The sequence below is a fragment of the Rhinopithecus roxellana genome, chromosome 15 (genome assembly GCF_007565055.1).
Source record: "Rhinopithecus roxellana isolate Shanxi Qingling chromosome 15, ASM756505v1, whole genome shotgun sequence".
Taxonomy (NCBI): Eukaryota; Metazoa; Chordata; class Mammalia; order Primates; family Cercopithecidae; genus Rhinopithecus; species Rhinopithecus roxellana.
In genome coordinates this window covers 18,072,549-18,084,849 of record NC_044563.1, presented here as the reverse complement: position 1 = coordinate 18,084,849, position 12,301 = coordinate 18,072,549, and the positions used below count along the sequence as shown (strand labels likewise).

Genomic DNA, 12,301 nt, shown 5'->3' with positions numbered 1-12,301 from the left:
CACAGCTGTGAGGTAAGATTTACTAGATGGAATGTGTTTGCAAAATCTGTTTTGTTCACTGTAACATGTTTATCAAAAAAGAAAGAAAAAAAACCCTGTCCCTTCTCACTATTTAGTTTTTGGTGACTGCCTTTTGGGATCTGGAACTGGATAAACAGATGGACTTCACAGAATAAATCAGGCGAAGCACCAGGGTGTGTATATATATCTTAGTCTCACTGTAAATACGGCAGATAGCCCTCGTCCAAACAGCTGTGCTGGTTTTGGAGGAAAGTGAGGGGACAGTGTCTTCTGGATGACAGTGCTCCCACTGCTCCAAGGTGTACCTCCCTGGTGGTGCTTTGGGCTATAGGAGGCCAGATAGATTCTAGAGTTCCAACCTCAGATATATGACCCTGATTTCATTTTCTGGCCTCTGGCTGCGGTAATTAAGTGTTGTGCCAGATCCCAAACTATTGCTTATTATTCGTACTGGGTTTGTTTGATATAAATGAGTGCCTACAAATGTGCTGAGTGTTTGCATTGTGTATAATGAGGAGTACCTTTGCAATATACTGGATGCCTCTGTATTAAGGGGATGCCTAGGAGGGGTATATTTTTGTGCGTGTGTGTGTGCACGCGCACGCACATGCAGAAGTTGTGGAAGGCCTGGACTACAGTATTTGCCTGGCCACAGAGCAGTATCACTGCTGGGGAACAAGGTACAGTGATCCCTTATGTGCGGCACACTGCTGCCCCAAGGGAACTGGGGGGGATTGTACCGAGCAGTTTCTCTCCTAATTTTTTTTGCCACCTTCTCCAGTATAAATCTCTGCTGCAGGGGGTAGGGGTGGAGGAAGTAACTCTTTTGTAATTCAATATGCTTCAATTCCCAGGTATGAACAAACTTCAGAACATTTTAGGAGACTCTTTTTTTTTTTTTTTTTGAGGCAGAGTCTCACTCTGTCACCCAGGCTGGATTACGGTGGCACAATTTTCGGCTCACTGCAACCTCCGCCTCCCTGGGTTCAGCAATTCTCATTTTAGGAGAATCTTCTAATAGAAAAAACATATTCATTTGCTTCACGGAGTAGGGTTCAGGTGGATGTCTCCTTCCCTCCTGGACAAACTCCTTGAAAAAAAAAAAAAAAAGACAATACTGTCCAAACAGGAAACTGGTGCCAAATAGAGGCAAAAAACCAAAACAAAACAACTCCCTGAGATAGAGTGGACTGCATTCATTAGGTTCAGGTAGCTCAAAAGACAGGAATATTAAATAATTAGACTCCAACAGATCAAGGTGCTATATAGGTAATGGGACCTCATAAGGACAGAACAAAAGATCCTGTTTCTAACAAAGGTTCTGCAGACCTTTATACTACAGTGAGCAATGAGTGAGAGGGATGCTGCCCAGGAAATGAAAGGACTCAATCGTTTCTCTTCAGTGAGCGGAGCCCAGGAGGAGTGTTCCAGGGCATTCTCACAAACACTCTTGAATAATACCATCGCCTTTGATTCAAGGAACATGCTGAAGAATAAACAGCCTATTAATCTGAGTTTTCTGGTGTGCCTGAGTATACAAAGCAGCAATGAACTAACCCCTTGGCTCTTGCAAACATCCCGACTGCACACCATCCGCTGCTCCACTACACAGCTCAGCCCCTCCTTCCCATGCATGCAATTTCCCCTGGAAAAGCTTCAAGGTTTGGGGGTCCTGATGGTTTCATCTAATGACGCTCAGGCCAAACCCAGGGTGCAAAGAACCCTTGTTTGGCCATAAGAAGGCACAGCCATGTGACCAGGCTCAAATGAGAACTGTGTGGTAGTGTGACTGGGTAAGGAGACAAAGTCATCAGTCTGCCCCTTTCTGAGCCAAGTTGACAGCCACAGGCCTGGGAAAGGAAGGCCCAGTTTCAATTGGGCCTTGGTTACCTTGGTGGCAGGAAGAGCTCCTGCATGGGTGGGCTTTGGGTGCCATTCTGTGGAAACATTCCTGGGCGTTTTGCCTAGGTAAAAATTACCAAGTAAGGTCCTTGAGTTTTCTTTTTCTTTCTTTCTTTTTCTTTTCTTTTCTTTTTGTTTTTTTTTGAGATAGGATCTTGCTCTATCACTATCACCCAGGCTGGAGTGCAGTGGTGTGATCTTGGCTCACTGCAACCTCTCCCTCCTGGGTTCAAGCAATTTTCATGTCTCAGCTTCCCATGTACCTGGGACTACAGGCGCGTGTCACCATGCCTGGCTAATTTTTGTATTTTTAGTAGAGACGGGGTTTTGCCATGTTGGCCAGGCAGGTCTTGAACTCCTGGCCTCAAGTGATCTGCCTGCTTGGCCTAGGTCCCTGAATTTTCAAGGAGAAAAATGGAAGAAAGAGAAGTAGCTGTTTCACTTTCATCCTTTCACTAGAAGTCCTTCTTTTTTTTTTTTTTTGAGACAGAGTCTCGCTCTGTCGCCCAGGCTGGAGTGCAGTGGCTGGATCTCAGCTCACTGCAAGCCCCGCCTCCCGGGTTTACGCCATTCTCCTGCCTCAGCCTCCCGAGTAGCTGGGACTACAGGCGCCCGCCACCCCGCCCGGCTCGTTTTTTGTATTTTTTAGTAGAGACGGGGTTTCACTGTGTTAGCCAAGATGGTCTCGATCTCCTGACCTCGTGATCCGCCCGTCTTGGCCTCCCAAAGTGCTGGGATTACAGGCTTGAGCCACCACGCCCGGCCTAGAAGTCCTTCTTTACAAACAATCAGGTGTAGCTTTTGTGATAACAACAATTTGATCGGTTCTCCTTCCCACCCCCAAGACAAAGTACAATGATAGTATTTTAAGTAATAAACCAGGTGTTGTTGTTGAAACAAGGTAATTGAGGCTAGGATCATAGGCTCAAATCAGCCAGGGAGCGGTTTCTCTGTGTTCCATGGTCACTGACCTCATGCAAGGTGTGTGCTTAATCATAAAAGGAACTAGTGTGACAAGGTGGATAAATCAGTATCATGGCTATCAATACATACTGGGTTGTGCATACACACACATATTCTCAAAGCCGAATCCCTCTGACCCCAAATTTATGTATCAAGGAAAACATGTTTAATGAAAGTTTCCTTTCTAAAAATAATTTCAAAGAGGCGCTTTGACTTAAAAAAATTAATTCTAAAGTCTTCTGATTCTACTTCCAAGGAACTACTTTGTGTTTAGTCCCTTGAAACTGGAGAAGGACACACATCTTTGACGAGAAGGAGCAGCACAAAAGCTTGCATTTTATGTGATTGGCTCTGAGATGATACCACAGAGGGTAGGAAGTAAGAGCATGGGCTCTGCAGTCAGACAGATCGAAATCTGAGCTCCTCTTCTGCCACTTGCTGATGTGTGATCTTAGACCCATGACATCAAATCAGTGAGTTTCAACTTCCTCATCTGTAAAATGGGAATAGCTTCATGGGATTATTGTAAAGATTATATAACAAAAATGCTTAGTACCATGCCTAGGACACAGTAAGAGTTCAGTAAATGATAGCTGTACTTACTGTTTCTTTTAATTAAAAAAAATTTTTTTTCAGAGACGGAGTCTCACTCTGTTGCCCATGCTGGAGTACAGAGGTATGATCATGGCTCACTGCAGCCCCAAACTCCTAGGCTCAAGTGATCCTCGCACCTCAGCCTCCTGCGTAGCTGGGAATACAGGCACATGACACCACGCCCAACTACTTTTAAATTTTTTTTTTTTTTTTGAGACGGAGTCTCGCTCTGTCGCCCAGGCTGGAGTGCAGTGGCCGGTTCTCAGCTCACTGCAAGCTCCGCCTCCCGGGTTTATGCCATTCTCCTGCCTCAGCCTCCGAGTAGCTGGGACTACAGGCGCCCGCCACCTCGCCCGGCTAGTTTTTTGTATTTTTTAGTAGAGACGGGGTTTCACCGTGTTAGCCAGGATGGTCTCGATCTCCTGACCTCGTGATCCGCCCATCTCGGCCTCCCAAAGTGCTGGGATTACAGGCTTGAGCCACCGCGCCCGGCCTTAAAATTTTTATTTATTTATTGTTTTTGAGAGAGGTCTCCCTATGTTGCCCAGGCTGGTCTGGAACTCCTCACCTTAAGTGATCCCCTTACCTCTGCTTCCCAAAGTGTAGCGATTACAGGCATGAGACACCATGCCTGGCCCTTGTTACCATTTGAATCCTCTAAATAATAGGCACAGGGACTTAACTGGTGGCTGGCGGGCACATGAGCTACATGAAAAGGGAGTTTCTTCATTCCTTACCAAGCTGGGCTTAGAAGATCCTCAGACCGTCCTTCACTACACTGGAAACAAGTGTTTGGGTTATCTGGGGTAACTGATGGAAGGACAATGAGAGATCAAACCCTGATACTCTGGAACTTCATTTTGATTTGGGAACTGCAGATTGACCTGGAGTATTCCCACCCCAGATTCTGGCTTAGCAGATACAGCCTTTTCCTACGCTTTCACCTCTTGAGACAAACAGATGTAATCTGAACACAAGAGGGGCTTGCAAGCACAGATCTGGTATCAGACCACCTTACCCTGCAGCATTCCTGGGGTCATAAAATGACAAACATTTCAACAGGCTGGATATCTAACCCTTCCTGCCCTGTAGCTAGGGCCTTATGAAACTGCTTCTTGTGATTAGAGCCATTGGTACCTCATACCAAGGCTGTGAGGTGGACTTCATTAATATTGATGAGCTGCAGCTCGTTAACCTCATTTGATGTTTATTTACAACCATTCTTCTCATATGCTAATGAATGACACTGGGCTCTTCAGATAGAAAGGAGAGAACTGGACCCTCTCTGCCAGCATCTCCTTGGCAAACTCCTGTGCCTTGAAACAGAAGTTTGCACAGAGGGAATGAAGCCAAATGGAGGGAATGCAGCAGAGAGGACAAAATGATGTGAAAAGAATGTCTGCAATGTAATGGGGGAGAGAGAAGCCCAGCTGCTGGGGCCACAGTGTGACTGAGTTTTGGTTACACCCACCCAGTGGCTAACAAAGAAACTGAAGGGCAGGGAACTGAGGAACTAAGAAAAGGACAATGTGTTAGATTTTGGAATTGGAGTAGGGGGGTGGAGATGAGTGGGCCCCATGGGTGTCAGGGAGCTTGAAGGCCTCTCTAGGATTCATTCCACTTTCTTCTGTGATCTTAAGAAATCAATAGGCAGGGAATTGGGGTGGATTTCTTTAAGGCAGTAAAAATGCCCATAGCAACGAATGCTTATCAAATGCTTGGCTTGGAGAAAGAGTGCTCATTGTCGCACTGTGAAATGGGTAAGTAGGGAGAAATAATCTCTGATTCTCTTTCCTCAAAGTTATAGGTTTGTGTATTAAAGAATAGGATGATCAAGCAAGGAAGAGTCAGAGACTGAGGAAAAAATAAATTTTTAAATATGGCCATTAGCAGGCACAGTTGCTCATGTCTGTAATCCCAGGATTTTGGGAGGCCGAGGAAGGAGGATCACTTGAGCTCAGTCGTTCGAGATCCTGGGCAACATAGTGAGACCCCATTAATTAAAAAAAAAAAAAATTAGCAGGGTGTGGTGACACATACCTGTGGTGCCAGCTACTCGGAGGCTGAAGCACAAGAATTGCTTGGACTTATGAGGCGGAGGTTACGGTGAGCTGAGATAGCACCACTTCACTCCAGCCTGGGCAAGAGTGAGACCCTGTCTCAAAAAAAAAAAAAAAAAAAAAAAAGAGGCCATTCTATTGTTTCAGGGCTGCTAAGCAAAACAAAGCTCTCTTTCAAATTCCCCAGTAGTAACAAGTCAATTTTGGGTCATCCCATCCATTCTGAGTGTTCGAAAGAACTAATAGGACGTATGAGAAAGGTAGAAGGAAAAATATGTTGGATATATGAAAGTTTATTAATAGTAGCAGCAATAGCAAACTTAAAATTTCTTAAGTACTTCAGTGTCAATTCTCGTCAATTTTCTTGACTTTGATGCTGTACATTTTTTTTTTTTTTTGAGACAGGGTCTCGCTTTATTGCCCAGGCCAGAGTGCAGTGGCATGATCTCAGCTCACTGCAACCCCCACCTCCCAGGCTCAAGCAACCCTCCCACTTCAGCCTCCTGAGTAGCTGGAACTACAGGTGTATGCCACCACACCAGGATAGTTTTTGTGTATTTTTTGTAGAGATGGGGTCTCCCTTTGTTGCCCAGGCTGGTCTTGAACTCCAGGGCTCAAGTGATCCTCCCACCTTGGCCTCCCAAAGTGCTGGGACTACAGGCGTGAGCCACTGTGCCCTGCAGATGCTGTACACTTTACATTACAATTTAGTCAATTATTCCCTTCCTGCCTTTGAGGCCACACCCTCTTTTTTCTCCCAATCTGGTTTTTTTTTTTTTTTTTTTTCTGTGAGGCACTTTGAAGATCATTCCTACCCTTGATATGCCTTTCTGTAAGGCTAAAGAGGCAAGAGAAAAAAGAAACCTCTTACCTTAAAGGCTTAACCACATTTTAAAGTGCAAAGTATTGGTTCTAACAGATAGATGTTTGTTACGTTTGTCTGTCTGAAATCATTACCCCTTAGGGTACAAATTTCATTTCTTTCAAGTTTTCTATGAACTCAGTTCCTCTCAGACTGAAGGAATAATCAATAGCAAGCTGTTTTGACCTGACAGTGTGCAGCTTGCCCATGCTTAGGGAAAAACACGACTGAAAGAGTAACTGACAGTTATATGCACATTCTAGACTTGAGAAACGTTTCTCAGTTTTTTTTCATCATCACCCCCTAGCGTTTTAGACCTTTTTTTCTGTTTGTCCACTCCCCATGAAATTTTGATATCATGAACATATTACCTATCTATCTATTTTTTGAGGGCCACAAACCATTATAATATCTAATTTTTTTTTGCCTCCCAAAGAACCAATTTTTGTTCCCTTGGAGGCAATATTGCCTCAATTGAGAAGGCATGTTCTAGAGGCTTTTTAAAAGAAGTATATCATCTGATTTACTGTGTTCCAGGATTGAACCTAACAATCTCCCAGGGTGAACCATCAAAAACAATCACACTTCTATTCTGATTTTTTTTTTTTTAAGAAAGAAAAAAGGAAAAAAAGACATCTTTGTGCCTGTCTAGTTAGTAATAGTTATTCCAAAAAAGAGATCAAAATCCTTTTTTTCACACTGGACCTGATCTATCCGCAGAATAAATAGCTTACTTTTTAGTAGTAGATTAGCTTTTTACAGTAATCCTATTTGAGTGCCAGAGAGGTAATAGATTGTCAAGCCCCTTAGGGACCCCCAAATCATTCTCCTAAAAGTCAACAATATATTCCCTTGTAAGAGGAGCATGAAGTGCACGATTTCATTAAGTATCTCTCAAACTCCAGAGGACGGTAGTGAGTGGTGTTATTATCTCCCTTTTACAAGCAGAGAAATGATGATATTGAGAGGTTAGGTAGCTTAATTTAGGTCACTAGCACTGATGTTTCGTCATATAAATATCTTCTCTGTCAAACAAGGTCACTCTGAGGATTTCTAGACCTGATGTCTTCTGATTCCTACTTTAGGATCACGGACCTCTAAGAAAAATTTATAAAGGCTGTTTTGCTTCTGCCAACCCCTTCTCTCCATCTGACAGAACAAAAGCAAAGGAAGATGCTAACAGAATCTGTAAGAATTGACTGATAGGAAGAGAACTCAGGCTATTGTTCTAAAGGTTACTGTTTCATGAGCAAATGGCTTTAGGTGGCAGCAAAGAATGCTGTATAAGGAGGTATGCAAGTTTTTTTTGTTTGTTTGCTTTATTTTTTCTAAGATGAATATCACTATCTTTGCAGAGTTCAGATGAGAGGCTATTAAACTATGATATGCTCCTCAGAAGATGCAAAGACCTAAATCAAGACCTCCCACAAGCAGTCTTCAAGTAACATGGGAAATTCATATTTTATTTTGTAGTCATGGGAACTGACCACATCTTAAAACTATCCATACTTGAAACTCACCATAAGTGAGTGAGAATTAGAGGCTGGCAAGTCAAATAAAAAAAAACCTACCTAAAAGGGCTCTTCTCTGTAAACTAGCCTCAGGCTCTTTTAACTCTCTCAATTAAATCAATGTTAAAATTCCCTTGGAATAGAGGCTGAGGTAGGCGGATCACCTGAGTTCAGGAGTTCAAGACCAGCCTGACCAACATGGTGAAACCCCATCTCTACTAAAAATACAAAAAAAAAAAAAAAAAAAAATTAGCCAATGTGGTGGCAGGTACCTGTAATCCCAGCTGATACTCAGAAGGCTGAGGCAGGAGAATTGCTTGAACCCAGAAGGTGGAGGTTGCAGTGAGCCAAGATTACACCACTGCACTCCAATCTGGGTGACAGAGCAAGACTCTGTCTCAAAAAAAAAAAAAAAAAAAAAAAAAAAAAGAAAGAAAAAAGAAAAAATTCCCTCAGAATAAAATACAACTTATTTATTCTAAAGAGATAACTTGTTATCTCATGCTGTCAAGAAGGTCTGCACCTAATCCATTCCTTATGAGAATCTATTCTACTAAAAACAAAAGCAAAGAATTTCAGAGAAGGTTATTCTGCAATACTGCTTAGGAACCCAGTACTGAATAACATTATCTCTTTTGCTTGTTTTTTGAGACAGGGTCTCCCTCTGTCGCCCGTGCTGGAATACAGTGGCACAATCTCTGCTTACTGCAACATCCGCCTCTGGGTTTAAGCGATTCTTGTGCCTCAGCCTTCTGAGGAGCTGGGACTACAGGCATATGCCACTATGCCAGGCTAATTTTTGTATTTTTAGTAGAAATAGGGTTTTGCCATGTTGGCTAGGCTGGTCTCGAACTCCTGGTTTCAAGCAATCCACTGCCTCAGCCTCCCAAAGTGCTGGAATTACAGGCATGTGCCACCACAGCCGGCTTGAATAACATTATTGCTAACAAATTTGCCCTTATGTGTGACATAAATTCTTCCTACAGCAGTGGAAGTTCATTTCCTTTTTGTTTGAAGAGATGGATATAGGCTGATGATGAGTTAAAGGGCTTAACATTGTTTCACAATGTCCAGAGCCAAAAGATATACCCCAGATCTATCTAAACATATTAAGGGGAATATAAAAGTATATATATTTAGCTCAACTAGGTTCTGATACAGAAATGTTAGAAAAGCAGTCAGTGGCTTCCTTTGCTGTAAACAAGGAATACATTTGAGGGAGGGCAAAAAAAATCTTCATATGTTGCCTCAAAAAAGATGAAACTATAATTTTTCTGGACTAAAATAGAAACTAGAAGATACAAGGTATAGAAATCTAAAAGGTGACTCATGTTACAGAAGAGGCATTTAAATGAAAAAATGTTTCTTATTGGATCCTATAAAATAGGAAAGCATGGTGTGGGGGGGAGTGGCAAATCTTTCAAGTCTTGAACATCAGAGCAAGGGAACTACAGTGAAAATACAAATTGGAATAGGTAAGGAGAGAAAGAGAGTCCCATCAAAAACCCATTCATACTGCTTGCGGCAACTGTCAATGAATTGGAAAGGGCACTGAGGAGAAATGAGTATCACTGTGTTCCAATACTGATTTGCTAAGTTCAGCAGCATTTGTCTATCTTGTTCTACCGACATAACTAGTCAAAGAAACAATCTGAAATGCAGGAAAAGGCTAATCTTTTTCATTGGCAGGTGACCAAAGAAAACACCTTCTCCAATGAGCAGTATGATGAGGCTGTACAAACAAGACTGCGCTTATCAAACATTTTTATCTGAAGTGCTCAAAACATTTGCCAATATTATACCCAGTTCAACTTCCCCTTCACCAGCTTCCTCACAACTTTGAGAGGAAAAGCAAGCTTTTTATAACTCCTCTGCATGTTGGTATAAATCTGAATACAACTTTAGGAAAATAACTTCCCAAAGAAGGTGTGGGTGGGGGCCTCTAGGAGTCTCCAGGGTGCCAGATCCTCCAAGCACTCTGGTAAAGGCTTTGTTTCACCACATCAAAGGCAGTGGGGCAAAGTTCCTCTTAGCAGCCATGGATGCTGCCAAGAAGAGTGAGTCTTCATTTGTGCCAGGGACTAAACAGGAAAATTCAGAAGGAAGAGTAGGAAGGCATTTTACCTTCCAGATTTAAGTAGGGAAACAGACCCACTGAGTCACGAATCCTTTTTTCCAGAAGTAGTATCATTATCCAGGTTTTATGCTCAATGAATAGTTGCGTGGTAAGTTAAGTGTTTAAGATAAATAATTCTCTCAAAGTTACAAAGCAGATTTGTGACAGAGAGGGTTATAGAATCCAGGGGTCAACTTTAAACAGTTAGATCTAAGTCTTCAGAAGAGCTTTTAGAGGTTTGAGAGTTAGAAGAAGTCTGATTACTTTTTTTTTTTTTTTAAATGGAGAACAGGAATGGGTGGCAAGACCCATCAGTCCCATGGTTTATCACAATACTGTGGTCCAACCTCAGGGCACAGAAATAAAACACAATTTTACAATTAGAGAGCTAAGTAACACGTGGTACTTTTTGTTGTATAGCTTTTCACAAAACACATAATTAAGTGCTGTCATACTATATTACTGATGGATCAGATTTACACAGACCATGAAGGTGGCAAGCATGTAATGGAGAATGGCTTTATAAATTTATGGAAAATGGTTTAAAATAAACAAAACAAGCCGAGGCAGGCAGATCACCTGAGGTCAGGAGTTCAAGACCAGCCTGGCCAATATGGTGAAACTTCATCTCTACTAAAAATACAAAAACTAGCTGTGGTAGCAGGCACCTATAATCCCAGCTACTCGGGAGGCTGAGGCAGGAGAATCGCTTGAACCCAAGAGGCGCAGGCTGCAGTGTGCCGAGATCCCGCCACTGCCACTGTACTCCAGCCTGAGCAACAGAGCAAAACTCCATCTCCAGAAATAAAAAAAGAAAAAAGAAAACAATCATTTCTTTTGTTCTACATTCCAAGTGGTAGGTGCTTTCCTGAGCCTCTGGCACAGATATCCGAAGCCCTGCACTAGACAAGATGAAGAAGCCTTCTCCCCAGAGTAGTACGCTGGACACTGAAAGAGCTCCCTGCTTTATTAGGAGATCTGGAAGGAGCAAAAGGGCTATCGTCAAGTACTCAATCTTGTGGCCAGAGGATGTGAAATTTCAAATTTGCTATGGCTTGAAGTAGATACATTTTATAAAAAGAAACTAAAAAGTGCTAATTCTTCTGCTTTTGAACATTGGAAACATTTTGATAGTAACATTTTTTTTTTTTTTCTGCTGGGCCTTAATATTGCAGAAATTGTTTAGAATGACATAATTAAGAGGAGATTTTCAGAAGCATACTTACTACTTTTTATGAGAAAATCAGATTGAATATTACCAACTAGTCAGTAACAATTTCAAATGAATGAATTTCATAGGTGAATACATAGGTCATGATAAAAATAATTAGAATAAAAGGAGTCTGTATGATTTCATGGAACCAAAGTTTAAAAACACAGTTTTCTATTGCTTGAGATAAATCCAGTAAATCTGAATGTGACCTTGACTTGTCATGTCAAGACACCAATTAATGTTTGCTCCCCTTCACTCAGACCCATGCCTCCAGGCAAGAAAGCAATTCAACTTTTGCTAAAAATCAATTATCTCTTCACTTACATGAGGGACCTAGAACAGGCAAATTCAGAGGGACAGAAAGTGTTATAGAGGTTACTAGGGCCTGGGAGGGAAAGGAGCAGGGAACGAGGAGTTATTGTTTAATGGGTACAGTTTCAGATTAGGATGATGAAAAAGTTCTAGAAATGCATGGTGATGGTTGTACTTAATACCATTGAATTGTATATTTAAAAATGGTGAAAATGGTAAGTTTTATGTTACATACATTTTACTACAATAAAAAATTGATGTCTTATTTTTAAAAATTCAGAAAAAGGTTCTTCAATCATTCCTTTACAAAATAACGTGGACCTAGGCAGTTCCCCAAATTAGTCTGTTCACCAGAATCCCTTGGTGTGCTTATTAGAGTTACAGATTCTCTGGTCATACTCCAGACTGGCTATTTGCTTTCTTGTTAATCTGGCCTTTTATGTATCTTTCTCTGTAACAGGAAATAGGGTACCCTTAGTTGTTATGTAGTTTTTAGCTTAAGGGTCAAAATGAAAACAGCTTGGCCTCTGCCAATCTACAATTACTCGAAACTGAAGCCACAAAGATGCAAAAAAATCAGGTTTTGCAATGATACTCTCAATGTCCATAAAACTACTGCTCTTCTATGGTGTTATTTCTGTTTCTTCAAGACATTACTCCTTGGGAACTGCTCTGCAATAAATAAAATAGGCAAATAATAACATAGTTGAAAAGGGCTAGAAATTTGTAATTGTTAGAGGTGATACC

At 41.7% G+C, this 12,301-nt stretch overlaps 1 protein-coding gene across 4 annotated transcripts in view; it reads right to left on the bottom strand.

Annotated features, from left to right (window-relative positions):
- The window catches only part of C15H11orf49 (chromosome 15 C11orf49 homolog), a 228,049-nt gene that overhangs the window by 59,989 nt on the left and 155,759 nt on the right, over nucleotides 1-12,301 (bottom strand). The window lies entirely within an intron of this gene.